This window comes from Mastomys coucha, unplaced genomic scaffold (genome assembly GCF_008632895.1).
Source record: "Mastomys coucha isolate ucsf_1 unplaced genomic scaffold, UCSF_Mcou_1 pScaffold6, whole genome shotgun sequence".
Classification (NCBI taxonomy): domain Eukaryota; kingdom Metazoa; phylum Chordata; class Mammalia; order Rodentia; family Muridae; genus Mastomys; species Mastomys coucha.
Genome location: NW_022196912.1, coordinates 96,332,335 through 96,348,361, shown reverse-complemented (window position 1 = coordinate 96,348,361; position 16,027 = coordinate 96,332,335). Strand labels below are relative to the sequence as shown.

The following is a 16,027-nucleotide window of genomic DNA, read 5'->3' as shown; positions in this document are numbered from 1 at the left end:
TACTTGAGGTCTTGAAGCTGGCCCTGAACTGCAGGTGTCTTGCCTGCTTTCTGGGAAATAAAGATGTCACTGCTTTTCTCTGCAAAGAAATAAACTTGGCTTGGGTAAAGCTGAAAATGTCATGAGTAACCTAGGGACAGCCATAACTGTCTGTGACAAGAAGAAGGCATTGCTGATAGGTGTGTAGGAGGACTCTGATGGTTCACTTTCATTGTCAGACTGACTGATTCTAGATCCACATAGGATATCTGTCTCTAGGTATATCCATGAAGTGTTTCTAGAGAGTTTTAACTGATGAGGAGGGAAGACCCACCAGAATGTGGACAGCACCATCCTCATGGGACAAAAGAAAAAGCAAGTTGGGTGCCATCACTCATCTCTGTTTTTCTGTGTCCAGTTGCTTCGTACTCCTGCACCATGCCTTCTCCACCATAATCGAATGCGCCCCTCAAATCATGAAGCAAGGCAAACCCTTCCTTTTTAAGTTGCTTTTGTCTGGCACAATTAGAAAAGTAACTGGTGCGTGCCTTTAATCTCAGCACTTGGGAGGCAGAGGCAGGTGGATGTCTGTGAGTTTGAGAACAGCCTGTCTACACAGTTCCAGGACAGCCACGTCTATACAGAGAAACCTCATCTTGAAAAATGAATGTATGAGAGGGGGGAGGGGGAGGGAGAGGGAGAGAGAGAGGAGAGGAGAGGGAGGAAGAGAGGGAGGGAGGGAGGGAGGAAGGAAGGAAGGAAGAGAAGTAACTAATGCAAGTACTGTGAGTGAGCCTAGGAGCAGAGAAGACGCTACTCTGCTTTATAGTTGTAGCAGACACATCGCCAGAATCAGAAATGCAGCTGTCCATACTGAAGCACATGTGTAGAAAGAAGTAAAAGAGTAGCACAAAGACAACCTGTGCGACTGTTGTCAAGCCAGAGAAGAGAGTCTCTGATTGGCTAGTTGGGGGATGGTAAGCCAGAAGGAGTTGCCTAGCCCCTCACTTTACTTGTTAATGTAATGTGGGTATTAAGGAACTTATCTCTCAGGGTTGTTGTGAGTTTGCGTGCAGTCACCAAGAGAAAACCTTTACCTCACTGTCCAGTCTCAATTACTCACCAGGGGTGCTTTACTAAGTATTAGTTACTTAACTAGCAGAATCTTGGCCATGGCTCAGCCTTTCTACTCTACCTGAGCCAGCATCTTCCTCCAGTTTGCCTTAGTAATTGGATTCTCTACCTGTGCCCAAGGTTAGCTTTTAGGAAAAGAGAGTTGATCTAAAGATAGAAAGTCAAAGAGTATTGTCTGGAGGAAGGTGAAGGGAAATGTCATTATCTGGGCTTTCTTTGACAATGTCAGGGAACATGACAGGCTTCTTTCTCCCCAAGGCAAGAGTTGCCCCAGGCCAGAGCTGAAGGTGACCTTGAGGTTGACTTGTCTGCATCCTGATGTGGAGTTTGTCTAGCTGCTTGGGGAATGGAGGGAAGGCAAGAAGGAAGGTAGAGAGTGCAACAGAAGCAAAGGAGATAGAAGAAGGGAGGAGGGGGGTTGGGCAAAGTCCTTTTCCTCTGAAAGGTAATTAAGATGTCAAACCACTTCCTAGTGGGACTATGAACTAGAACAGCTACAATAATTACAGGACAGGCTCCGGAGGGCTCTAACACACAAGCAGCATAGAGGTCTCTTCCTAGACCCACTGCCCCAGCTGCCACTCAAACCTGTTGATGATCTAGAGGCTTCAGGAGAGTGTCATAGCTGCAGAGTTGTGCTGATGGTCTAGTGTTATGAAACCCTGCAGACTGAAAGGCCTTTCCCGACTGCTAAGCCATCTGCAGTAAGACCCCCCCTACTTTCCCATAAACCTGTTGATGGTGTACAAAGTGTCAAATAATAATTAATGGCCTTCGTTGAGTCCTCATCATACAACTATGTGTTATGGCGTGTGTGACATACTACTTAGGAATCTCACCCTGAACCCCAGTGTGAGTCTGGACACAGGCCCGACCGCTTGGCCTAGGTTTGTGATTTCTTACCTAATAACCAGAGTCAGAGATATGAAGGCTAGATGTGGGGTTTCAGAGGGGCCCTTTCTACAATTTAAAAGAACCCCTACCCATCATGTCTCACGTTTAGGGTATACATGCTGTATCAGTTACTTCTTAAGACTAAAACAACTTAAGGAATGAAAACTTTATTTTGACTTAGAGTGGAAGGATACACTCTGTCGTGGCAGAGGGCCTCATGGTAGCTGGGTTGTGGGGATACTGCTCACATTGGTATCCCACAGTCAGGAATCAGAGAGGGGTAAAGGTGGTATGCTCTCACTTGTTTTATTTTTATTCAATCTGGGATTCTAGTCTATGGAATAGTGCCATCAACATCTGGGGTGGATATTCCCATTTCATTTAAAGGTCCCTGGAAATGCCCTTACAGAGGCACTCAGAAGTTTGTCTCATGGGTCATTCTAAATGCTGCCAAGAGGACAATCAATTGAACCATAACAAATGATATCACTGACATAGCTCACCTTGCCTCTGAACACCCTGTCACCAGCTCTCTGCCTTGATAGTGTCCCCATTCACATACTATCTTTGCTCAAGAAATCTTTCTCCACTAAATATTTGGCTTCTGCCCTGCATCTGGCCACTGCCCTGGCACTGATCTGAGGATTAGTTAAGCCTTCTCCCTGAACATACTTACTGAATCATATGCATTTGCCATCTGTGTACATAAAAAGCTGGATCACAATACTGATTTCTTGAGGTCATTCAACCTCGGAGACCCAGTATTTCCCCTAAAATTTTTTGTTAACTATTTCCTCAGCAAGAAGAGATAAAATACTCAACATCTCTCATCTCTCAACATTGAGTGGCTCCCCACCCTTTCCCTGGACACTTATGGTTACCATCCAAGACTAGGATCCCCCTTTGTGTCAGATCTCAGCTATTGCACCTGGATGCCTTCATATCCCCATGCACTACCCCTCTTCCCAAGTGCCAACCAATACACAAATAAGCAAAAAAATAGCCCACCAAGTGTGGCACCATGTAGCACAAAGGGAAAGAGGATCAGCTATGGAGGCGGGTGGGCTCGTGGCTTGCCATGACTCTGCCACCTCTTGGATACATGTATTAATGTTCAATTGCTGCTTCATTAAACACAATGAACAGCATTTATCCATTACCTATCAGCTGCTATGAATCAGTTTAGATACCGGCTAGGGCTGTATCTCTCTCCTGAGTCTTGGGGGCCTTGTTCCAATCTCAGGATTGTTGAAGAAGAAGTGTCCTCCCAGCTGGAGAATTCATGGCTTGCCTTTTTATGTCCATCTACTACTTTTAAAGGGTTTATCTAATTAGTTGGGCGCATGTATGATATTTAAAGTCAAGGGTGAAGCGTCAGCTAATTAAGGACCCTGTTATCTGCAAAATCCCTTCACCTCTGCCATGTAACAGAGCCATGGCTTATAATTATTACCAGATTTACAGGCTTCACACTTTGAAGGAGAAGATTGATTTTTCAAGGCACTCACCCCTGGGTCCCTGCCTGTTAGTATTCTGCCTCCTGTCCTATAGAATATCAAGTCAATCAAGTAATCTCTCTAACGCTAACTTTATTAGTTGGAAAAGAGGGCAATGCCAGTCATACAGGATTATTATAAAGTATATACAAGGTTCATTAGACTATTTTCTGTTACCTTAAGAAAATGTCCATGGTAGGGTAACATTATAAAGCAAATACATTTAGTTCATACTTTGGAGGTTAAAAGCCTAAGTCAGGCATCATCCTGATGAGAGCCTCTGGTTAGGGCCTGGCAATGGATGACTTCATGACAGGACTGTGAGAAAGCTCACATCATAAGTCAGGAACCTGAAGACTGATTCAGGGGCCAGGTTCAGGTTCCTAATAAGAAATCACTCTTGAGAAATCTCAGGGAATGACAGGAGAGCTACCTTTGTCCTTTCTTTGAGGGCAGTTTCTCAATGACCCAAGGACTGCCTCTTGTGTCTCACCTCTAAATAATGTCACCACCACTCACGTTGCTGTACAAGGAACCAAGCCAACACACAAACCACTGGAGGGCACAGCCATATCCAAACCATGACAAGCAATTTCCCAGTTTCTTCCCACTGTTCATTTATCCTGTAGCCCCTATGGTTAAAAATAGAAAACTATCCCAGGGATCTGACACTGTGCAAACAAAGCACCTTCGGACCTTATTCATCATTACAGTTGTATTTTATATATAAAGCTGCTTTAGATAATTTAATTAATGAATAGTGAAACATTACTCTAGAAGGAGTCCTGAGCAGGGATCCTAGGAGCCTCTGGTCACAGCATCTTCAGCAACCCATGTGTAACCTTGTCCTGTGTGTGCATTTCTGTTTAAAGGCTTTATTTCGCAGGTGCTTTGGATTCATTAGTACTGAACTTGTGGGTAGTAACTCCAATTCATATCTGAGCAAAGCTTCTCTAACACAGGTACCATCTCCTGTGGTGACATCATAGCCTTTTGCACTTACTAAGGCTTGTAGAAACTCAGCTCTAAGGATGGAGAGATGGCTCAGTGGTTAAAAGCACAGGCTGCTCTTCCAGAGGACCTAGGTTCAATTCCCAGTGAGCACATGGTCATTCACACCCATCTGTAATCCTAGTTCCAGGAAATGTGACTTCTTCTTCTGGCTCCTGTGGACACCAGGTATACACATACATACATGGAGGCAAAATGCTAATATATAGAGAGTAAGGAATAAAAGACTGTATGTTTGGCTAGTGGAAAGGGGGGTGATTTTGAACAAGACAAACACCAGAACATATGACAAAGTATGATAAGCATAGCACAGCACAGGCTGCAGAATGGACAGGAGCTAAACCCAGAAGTAGAATGTCACCTAGATTGGTCTCCGTGGAGAGACTAAGGCCAACCAGGTTTCACAAATCTGTGAAAACATGTGTAAAAGGAGTGGATTTTATACCTCTATTTTTCTTTCTAGAATGTGTTTGTTTGAGATAGGGACTCATGTAGACCAGGCTGGCTTCAAACTCACTATGTGGCTGAGGATTGCCTGACCTCCTGCTCCTCCTGCCTCCAACTCCTGAGTGCTGACTAAGGCTGTGTGTCCCTGCGCTCAGGTGCCCGGTTTTGTTTCCCCCAGCCTCCAGTGAACACACAGAGGAGCCAAAGCTGGTGTCAGAAGCAAGGACCTTTGCACTGTTCTCCTGTTAAACGTCTGTGGAGTACAGTTGTTCACCTCAATATGTTTTACAGTTTGCTAAGCTCCCATTTAAAATGGGGAACAGGCCCACATGAATATAAAATAATGAAATGAAAACCACCTTTCTATACACTTGGGCCTGAAAGGAAATCTGCTGGAAGGGACTCAACATATCTTGCCTTGCTGCAGACCCAGATCCCTGCCAAATGTACCAAAGCTTAAACTACCCAGCCACTGTCTTCTCGGTATTACAGAGCATCCTCTGCTCAGAGTCAGGAGGCATCTCAGTGTGTACTTAGCAGAATGCAGAAGGGGTTGTGGATGGGGACCTAGAGCTCACTCTGGGTGTGCCAAAACAGGATGCTTTTGCCTTTGTCCTCTGCCTGTGGTGAAGGTGTCAAATGCCAGCCACTCTAGCGGCTTTGGAGCTATTCTTCCTGTTTCAGAAGACCTTAATCCTGCACCTCCTCTCATTCGTTCGACACTTCCAACACTTCCATTGTCTGGGCCTCCCTTCTCTCCTCTTTTTTCCTCTCCCCTGTAGCTTTGCAGACAACTTCCCCAAGCCTAGATTTAAGCCTTGTGGCACTGGGGTCTCTCTCCCCTTCTTCCCTGCTAACCAAAGAGCTTTAGGGCTCAGTGGCAGAGCTGTGTGCGGGATGTAGCAACTGGAGAGCCACAAAGGAGGCCTGGGACTGGCTGCTGAGGACAGAGTGCTCCAATGGTTATCTAAGGAAGGTGAGTTCATTTGTTTCTCTTGTGAGCTCCTCTTCCCACACACACTTTCACTATACCAAGGGAGGGGAGAAAACAGTGACCTGTTTGACAGTCGGGCTATCTTTGGGTCCTAAGCCTGTCATCTGTGTGGAGCCCTCCTATATAATCAGTTGCCAAAACAGAGCAGAAGCCTGTGTTTTGTAGCTAATACAGCAGAGCAGCTTCTCCAGTGAGGGGGTTGGGATGTCTGTTTCCTCCACTAAAAAAAAAAAAATTAAATAACAAAGCTGATTCCATATTTAGGAACTACGCTTTAGTGCAGGTGTTGGTATGTGGGCCCCAAGCAAATCCAGCTGGTACCACTGTCTGTTCTCTTGGTGATGTATTGAGTTTAATAATGGAAGTATATGAAATTCAGAGTGATTTAGGGGCTCTGCATAAAAATTGATATGTAAAAGACGTGCTGAAGGATGTCTCGCAATGCTTCTTCAATTTTGAGACCAAAGAAGCAAGCATTTATAAAAAGTAAAACTGATAAATTGCAAGAGTGTTTAATCGAAGTATTTCTGTGCCCCATCTGAAGCATGTCTTAGGATAAGAACTATGAATTTTTGTGTCCCCAGTCAGCAAATAAGATCTGTGGGTACTTATTACATTTGGGGCATGGAGCTAAAAGGGGTCACCAAATGGCCTCATTTAGCAAAGCCCCGCTGATCTGCCACTAGTGCCAGCACTGTGTCTGAGCTGTCCTACGAAGATTGATGGAAGAGGGCATCAGGCCCAGTTTGTCAGGAGTCATCAAGCAAGGAAGACAACAAAGTGACACTGCCATTTTAGAAATAGTCCCAACATTTGTGGGGTGTGCAGACATGTCAGGACAGTAAAAACACTAATGTGCAAGCACCAGAACATGACTGCTGAAGACAGTCATAGAGAATGCAGTTGACAACCGAAATATACAGACTATGGTGGCTATAAAAATTCATTTAAGAAGATCATTATGAGCTGGGAGCAATCCAAGAGACTCCCTTTTTGGAAGTGGGTTGAAAGCCAGCTCTTAAAGGGTGAATTACTTTGTTTCTTACTCCCTATATAATTGTCTTTGTGTTAAGTGGAGGTGAATGGATTGAGGTTGTGGGAACATAGAGAAAGGTTTGTCTGATAGCCAAACCCAGCGTTCAAGCCAAATGTATCCTCTGGCCCATGTTGTTTGAAACCCTACTGTGTGCCATATTCTCTGTCACACAGTGGGTACACAAAGAGGAGTCAGGCATAGCCTCTGTCCCCCAGTCAGAAGATCGACAGAGCCCACATAACAAGTTGGGTGCTTCAGGAATGGGATGGTCATGGTTTGGGAGGAACTTATAACAGGGAATTGCTAACACTGAGGGTGGGGAAGTGAGAGAAAGCCTGGGTAAAGGCAAGAGATGTACAAAATAGAGGCAAGTACTGGAGAGAGGGAGGTTACTGGGGTGGATCTGCAACCCCAAGATAGCAGTCAGGCCGACTTCATTTCCAGAAAGAACAGGTTCATAGGTAGCAGAGGTCACAATGGGAGGTCAGCCTTGGAGAAGAACAGAGAGAGCTGGGATAAGGAAGGTAATGGGTCCCTGGGAAGGGGAGGAAATATTCAGGGTGGGAGTGTGAAGATACTAATAGTATAGCAGCTCACTTCAGGTGGCATATATTAATTAATTTGTGGTAGTCCCTGAAAACAATGTTTCTTTCATCACAATATCACTCAAAGTTTCCCATTCATCCAAAGTCTGGGAATATTTTTTGCTGAAATATTTAAGAGGTAAAGAGAAGGCCCATGACTTCTTTGGTCCTATTGAAGAGGCCTACAGATAGAGACAAATGTTGAAAGTCCATTGATAAACTCCTGCTTTGGAGTCCTGTTACCAAACTCCAAGGCTAGGATGTTTAAATCTCCATACTGCCATTTATGAGCTACTACACAACATCCTGGCAAGTCACCCATCCATTGTCACTAGAGCACAGGGGAAAGATGGTGCTTAAGAGACACTTGAATGACCTGATCTTGGATTTCCCAGTCACTGGCTGTCTCACTTTGAGCAATGTACTTAATCTAGCTATGCCTAGTCTTCTACCAATGTGAGGAGTATTCTCATACCTACATGCAATTTTGCCATGATGTCTTAATACCAGGGGTGAGGGCTGCGGACCAATACCAGAGGTTTCAGCCTATGTTCATTTGATTCTGTAGTTCCTGGTTCTTTGTCAGGCTGAATGCATGTCAGGAGCATATGGGGGTTTATCACTGTTCTCCTCCAGATGGGCAGAAAGCAGAGAAAGTAAAACAGGAGGAAGGAGTTAGGGATAAGATAGAGCCTTCAAAGATCTCTCCCCCAGTGACCATCCATTCCCCCTTCCACACTTTCTACCATACCCTAAATCCACTCATTCCACAAAGCCCATCAGTGGTAATTAAACTTTAATACAGGAATCTTTTAAGAGACCTTCCTTTTTGTGGTGTGTTGTGTATGATGTATTTATTGGTGTAGGGGTGTTTATATGTGTGTGCAGATGTACATGCATGCATGATGTGAGAGGGAGACAATGAGTATCTCTCCTCCTGATTTGTGTTTCTGGTCTGTCTCCATGACCTGCCCATCTCACACACTTTAGTGCTGGAGTTGAAGGCATGTACCATGCTATCAGTTCTGAGGACCAGAGGGAGGAACCAGTGCCACTCTGTGGGTTCTGGGAATTCAAATTCCAGTCCTTAAATTTACATAGCAGGCATTTTACCAGTGGAGCCATCTTCTTCGTCTTGGGTAAACTCCTTATATCCAAACCATAGCAACTTCTACTGATGGCATGTAATGGTAAACTCTTGATAAATGTTAGTTAACTTAAAGCCCATTAACACCAACCTGTAAGCCTTCATATCTCGTGGAAGAAATCTATGGTGGTTTGATTGTAAATGGCCTCTGTAGGATCATATGTTTAAATACTTGGTCCTGAGTTGGGAAGGATTAGGAGGTGTGGCCTTGTTGGAGGAAGTGTGTCACTGGGGGGTGGATGTTGACGTTTCCCAAGACTGGCACCATTCTTAATGTGTCCTCTCTACCTGCTGCATGTGGATGCTCTCAGCTGCTCCTACAGCCATGCCTTTGCTCTGACATCATAGATCTAAACCTTTGAAGCCCAACTAAATCTGTTTTTTATAAGTGGTTTTGGTCATTGTGCTTTATCATAACAATTTTTAAAAAAGTATCTAATACAGATGTTGGTACCAGAAAGTGGACTATTGCTGTGACAGGCCTACCATGCTGGTGTTTGCTGTTGTTTTGAGAATGTGGAAGACCTTAGGCCTTTGGACTGGAAAAGCAGTTGACTGCTGTAAGCAGAGCTTAATGGACCATCCCAGTAGGAGCTAGTGCTGAGAGCTATGCAGACTGTAAAGGCCTAGCTCAAAAGGCTTCTGAGTGAAGCAAAAGACTTTAACTGCAACTGGGCTAGAGGCATGTATTCCTGTGACATTTTGGCAAAGAATCTGGCTGCCTTCTGCCTTTACCCTGAGAATCTACTTGAGGCTAAATTAAAAAGTAATGGACTAACTTATTTGGACTCCATGAAAGGATGCATTTAAAGGATCCAACACTGTGTCCAGCATGGAAAGAGTGTTCAATAAATTAGGTTTTATTTTCAATGTTTTCATTACCGTCTTCTCCTCCCAAGAGTCCAGGTTTCCCTGTCAGTTTAACAGTGATATCTGAGCAGAATCAGAGTTGGCCAAACCCTACTGTGTGTGCATAGTTGTCATAGAGATCCAGAAGGGTGTGGCTCTCTTTCTCTGCCCTTGCATAGTGAATAATATAATCAGAGAGATGTCAATCATAAAGGGAGCATCCAAATACAGAAGGGGTGTGAAAGGGACAACAGAGGTAGTAATTTGATGCAAAATTATTCTCACCAAATCTTTACAGCATCATGCTAGTAGGCACCACCCTCACACCATAAAGGGAACAAACAAAGCTGAGAAAGTCATTGGCCCAGAATCCTAAGGTTTGAGGAGCAAGCACCCAAGTCTATTGCTGCATCACCCACGATCCATGCTCTCAGCGCCCTGTGGCATCTGCTTGTGAACTGCAATTGGTGTATGGGGTAGAATGGGAGACAGACTGTCTGAGTGAGTTAAGATCAAGTGTGCACAGCAGCTATGTCCCTTCTTAATCCCCAAGTTCCCCAGTGTATTCAGTGATGACTGTGTAGAGACATTTTACTGTGCAGTGATACAGTCCACGTGGAACTAGTTCATAAAGCAGTCAGGGCCCAGACTATATAACAATGAGGCGCTCTTATTTTTCTCTATTGTCTCCACAAGTTTTACACTGAATCACCCTCCCTCCCCAAGGTATGCACTTTAAGCTCACACCTGAATGGCACTTTCAATTCGTGATTGCCTGACAACTTCTGTTGTTAAAAAACTGTTCCATCTATTTAGTTTAAAACACCAATCTCAAAGTTAATTTGAAACCTCCTCCTCAAATGTTAACTAGATTCAGGACTCCAGGGATTTAAAGAAAGATGAGAAACTTCAAGTATTGTCAACTGCTTGATTTCTCTTCCTCCTCAGTCCCTGCCATCTTTAGAGCATCAGCACCAAGAGTGTGCAGTCGGTCGGCATCTGTCATGCCAGCATACTTTGCCCCACCTAGATTGTCTCCCTCCAAAGCTTAATCTCCTTTGGTATTTTGGGATATGTCAGAAGATAAGAAGAAATATCTCAGGGTTGTTATTCACCCTGGCTTTGCCCTCTGTTGTCATGTTTGTTATTGGACATGGTATGGATCATCACAACCCCCAGTCATTTCAGACTATCTCAGAGAATCACTTTCCTTTGGTCAGGTCCATTCCTCCAGTCCTTCTACCAAGAAGCAGTCCCTTCCTGTTCCAGTAGCTGTCTGAGCAGCTCATGGCTTCCCCTAGCCTCTAGCCTTTATGTTCTATTTTGAGAAGCTATGCACACCTGTGTTCTTCTTCATGTCCTCTAAGACCTAGAGGTGACTAGAGTCACCACTAGAGTCATGAAGAGTCTCCAACCTTTCTTTTTAGGAATTTACACAACTGACCCTCTTCAGATGGCTGGCCCTACCCCTCCAGCAGGCCTTCTAACTGGCAAGAAGCCACGGGTATGATCTTCCTTGTTATGTGCCCAAGGCTCTTTGGACACACCAGTCTTTAAGAACTATCCACTCTGTTTCAATCATTTTGATGACTGACACTAGGAAAAGAACCCTGCAAATTACCACTCTAAGAGAAGTTCACTGTTGCCTTCTGAGAGGTACCAACTGGTACCCCTTCCCTCAGGCTGACTGGGAAGACAAGGGATGTTTATCTCCTTTCCCTCATGAAGGAGAAGAAGGGGGCTGGGAAGTATAGCATAGTAAACAAAGTGCTTGCCTTGTAAGCACGAGAATCTAGGTTCAATCCCCAGATCCTACAGTGGAAAAACCAGACACAGTGGTACATACCGGAAATCCCAGCCCTGGGAGGTAGAGACAGGTAGAACCCTGGGTTTATTTTTACTAGCTAGCCAGTCAGCATTGGCCAATGAAGGAACATTCTGCAATAACAATAATGATGATACAGCCATCCATTGAACTGAGTACAGGGTCCCCAGTGAAGGAGTTAGAGAAAGGACCAATGGAGCTGAGGGGTTTGCAGCCCCTTAGGATGAACAACAATATGAACTAACTAGTACCCTCAGAGCTCCCAGGGTCTTAACCACCAACCAAGGACTACACATGGAGGGGTCTGATTGTTCTGGCAGCATGTGTATAGTAGAGGATTGCAAGTTTGATCATCAATAGGAGGAGAGGACCTCGGCCCTGTGAAGGTTCTGTGCCCCAGTGTAGGGGAATGCCAGGGCCAATAAGTTGGAGAGGGTGGGGTGGCAGTCATGGGGAGGGGGGAGGCAACAGGGGTTTGTTTTTGTTATTTTTGTTTGTTTCTTTGTTTTTTGGAGGGGAAACTGGGAAAGGAGAAATTTACATGTAAATAAAGAAAATATCTAATAAAAAAAAGAAGTTAAAAAAACAATGATGATGATGAATATAATAATAGTTATTATCATTATCATTATTATTTTATTATTATTAGACAGTAACTGGAGAAGAACAACAAAACTTATCATCTTTTCTCCACATGTATACACATTAACACAAAGAGGAGGGGGAAGTTAATATTAATTAATTAATTAAAACTGTTTACTGACCAAGAAATCAAACACTCCTCTCTCCTTTCTCCTCTGGTTTACAGGCTGGAAAGGAAAGTATGGGAGCATTGAATGATTAAGGGTGGTAAATGTGGTTTAGATGCCTCCTGCTATGTTCTGAGTTAGGTGTGTGTCCTCAGCTGTTGGCTACTCTCTTTAAGTCTGGAAGAGCTTAAAGAGGCTCTGATTCAGTTTTGAATGCCAGTTGTTAATGTTGGACAGCACAAATGTTCCATCCAATACCCTATTAAATATGCAGCACATACAAGCCAAGTGCCCGACACTGGGAAGTTGTTTTCAAAGTAGTGGCTAATAGGAGGTCTGTCACACTGTTTCCCCTCCAAGGTGGCTTAGGTTATTTATTTGTCCCCACACAATAAGATAAACAGAGTACAAAGACTGTGGTTCTCTCTGCTCCATGTCCTTGTCCTGCCTAGGAGTCATGAAAGCAGTGTCTAGACACAGTCATTTCACAGATGTTTGTTGAAGGCTCTTCCACACCAAACAGGACACAGCCAAAGCATCTCTTCAGAACTCTGCAAGTCCCATCAGTTGACTTTTAACTATAAAGACAAAGAGGGGAGATGGGCTGTTATAAACACAGTGGCAAATTCCCACTCCCTAGGAGCTCATTATTAGCGCAATGGGGACATGGGTGCGAACCTGGATTTAGTGTACTTAATCTGGGGGAGACCCCAGTAGGCTGGGGTCTGAGCTCAGAGCAAGAAACGTCACTGTTATGACATCTGAGCTGCTTTGTGCCTGGTGGGAAGTGCACACAGTCATTTGCTCATTCTTTCTTTCTCTCCATGAAGAGATCTTGAGCCTCTGTTTCATGCAAGGTATTTATTGTTCTAGGCCCTGAAGTGCACCAGTGAACTCAGCACTCAGAATCTGCCCCATGGGGTTCAGATTCTAGTGATTGGAGGCCCCTTTCTCAGCGCCCTCTCTCTGAGTGATGTCAGGAAGTTCTCCAGGTCTTGAGGCCTCTCCCTCCATTCTTACAGGAACCACTGTGCCCTGCCTTGGCAGCAGGAACACACCAGCTCTTCCCTGGTGCCTTTCCTCTTCTGAGAACTCAGGGAGTGTCTGCCACCTATCAACCTTCCTTAGGAGTTACAGGACAGGTTCATGGAAGAGTCTGGGGAACTGTGACCATAATTATTCACCTGGCAAAGTAGGAAGCCTGCTTACAGACAGGCCTTGCTAAGTCACTCTTTGTTCTCCCTAAGGAGGTGAATTGAATAGCTTCTTTTTCCCAGAAGGCCAAATTAACAAAATGCTGAGAGATTTCAAATTAGTCAAAAACTGTTACCACTAACTCTCAAATCATAGTCTGGTGGGTTTCTTTTTGGATACAGATCATTGAAGCTGGCATCTAACCCTGAACAAAGTCTAAAGACATGAGTTTATATTGAAAACTCATCTCCCTTTGAACACGTTGAACAAATAAGTCCCTATGTTTTTTCAGAATAGAAGTCACAACTTTGTCTTGATCATTATTATGTCATCTCCATAAAGCTGATTTCCTACTGACTGAAAATTAGGATACTACTGCTCATTTTAGAGATTGAATTACTTTAGGATTTTTTGGGGTGGCCAGCTCCCTGGGTCCTTTTAGAGTGTAATTTGATTTCTAAAGTCTTGACATCTACACATATTTTCATTGGACTAATAGAGGCACGTGTTTTAAATCTTAGAGGCCTGTTTTTCAATTCCATTTCTGATTCCCATGAGGTACCTGCTTGATTAGTCCTTCTGCGATCCATGGCAGGCTGTTTCAAGACTGATTGCTTCCTGCCTTCAATAAGGGTACACACAGCAAGACTTGTTATCAATAGGGCATTCCTCCATTTGGTCATTCAGAACAAATTCTTTGAGTGCCTTCTATATTCCAAGCTGTGTACAACGTCAAGGATGGTAAATGAACTCTTCCCAGAAGTGACTGTGCTCAGTTTAGAACAACAGCTGCACTTGAATGATCCATGCCTCTATACAGCTGGCATTCTAGAGGAGTAAAGCAAACCAGCAGCTAGGAAACACTTAAACGTATTGAGATGACTGTGGTGGGGGAGTTAGGCAGGATGCTTTGAGCTTACGTAGGTATGATGTTCTGGAAAGGTCTCTCTGAAGTGGTGCTATTTAAAGCAGCTCCAAATAAGGCAAGAAGATGTCTATTACATGAAGAGCTAGAAATAACCAAATGTTCTATGGGAAATAATATGTGCAACATCCTCGGAAGGGTTGTAGGTTTATTGTGTCCTGGAACATAGAAAAAGCCAGTTGTGTGAGGTAGACGGAAAGCATAACATACAGCCATATGTATTTATTCCTGGAGAAATATTACAAAGCACCACACATAATGTGGCTTGAAATAACAGAAATATGTTGTCTCCCGAGTCTTTTTTAGCCTGAAGTGTGTTGCTGGCAACCCTAACCATTCTCTGGATTACAAGTGCATAACCCTAGTCTCTGCTTTTATCATAAGAAGACCTTCTGCCCATGTATCTGCTCTCACAGCCATCTTCCCATTAAAACACTGTCCATTGGACAAGAGGTCCACCCTTTTCCGATGTGGCTTCATTCTCACTAGTCATGGTCACCCTTTCCCCAAATAAAGTCACATCCCAAAGTATTGGAGGTTTGGAGTTCATGGCATTTAATGGGGCACCCTCAGCCTGTAACAGTGTGGTGATGAGTCTAGGCTTTGTCCTGTGAGAGGAAGAATGGCAGGCCATGTTTGAAGAGCTGTATATTTCATAGATGATTGTGGGGGAGGGTAAAGGAAAGATTCTGGGCTACTGCTTAGACTTTCTTTTTTTTCCAACCATGAAGATGTGTGGTGGTGCCATTTATATTGTTTGGACAAATTTGGAGAAGAATTGTACCAGAAATTGTTGCCCACACTGCACACACTCGGTGCTTTTCCTGTGGAAAGATGTCTGAATGTTTAAATTCTATTCCCAGCATGGCCTGTGTGCTCAGCAAACAGGTTCCTTCCTCTATAAAATGACTTAGCTCTTCTATAATTTTTAAGGCACTAATATGCTGTGATTCTCTGTAATAAACTCAAAAGGTCTATGTAGTGAAAGAGGGAACCCCTTTCCCATCATTCTAAGAGGCCTACAGTATTTTCCAACTGTGTTATGTTCTCTGGTGAGTGATTTTCATTTACTTATTTTAAGACTTATTTATTTTTATTGTATGTGTGTGAGTGCTTTGTCTGCATGTATGTATATGCACCATGTGCATGCCTGGTGCTGAAGAGGTTAGAGAGATCATCAAATCCCCTGGAACTGGAGTTACAGACAGTAATGAGCCACCATATGGGTGCTGGAAAGTGAACTCAAGTCCTCTGCAAGAACACTAATGTTCTTAACCACGGAACCATCTCACCAGCCCCAGAATTTTCATTTCTTGGTTTGGTTTCCTTGCTCACACTTTAACTGAGCAAGAACTGATCACCCAAAGGAAACTCACCAAGATAAACTCATTCTTCTACCATAATTCAGCTCATCTCAACTGACACTACAGGGAGAGACAAGGAATCCCAAACTTGCTCCAGGTTGGCCATGGAATAAATGCATTCTTTAAGGTCAGCCACTCTGGTATCTAGAGCTTCCTTTGTAGATGAAGAGGAAACCTGGATATTCTCTAATCACACACACACACACACACACACACACACACACACACAAATTTGCTTCCTTGGTAACTTTCTCATGCGGCTTAGTACCTGGGAAATCTCTCTGCTTTAAGGACAATTCTACTCCACCTCTGCTCTCTTCTCTGAGACCTTGACCTCTCTGCCCTCTTGGTCCTGTCTCTTTATTGATTCACTCATTGTACTGATTAATTCTAATGTAT

The 16,027-nt window shown here is 43.9% G+C and overlaps 1 protein-coding gene and 1 long non-coding RNA gene across 6 annotated transcripts in view; one reads left to right on the top strand and one right to left on the bottom strand.

Annotated features, from left to right (window-relative positions):
- Positions 1-16,027, top strand: part of Slc8a3 (solute carrier family 8 member A3) — a 217,254-nt gene that overhangs the window by 110,736 nt on the left and 90,491 nt on the right. The window lies entirely within an intron of this gene.
- Positions 12,493-14,165, bottom strand: LOC116079874. Its single transcript, XR_004114184.1, has 2 exons — positions 13,902-14,165; positions 12,493-12,723 (listed from the first exon to the last, which is right to left on the bottom strand). It is a non-coding gene; the product is annotated as an uncharacterized LOC116079874 (long non-coding RNA).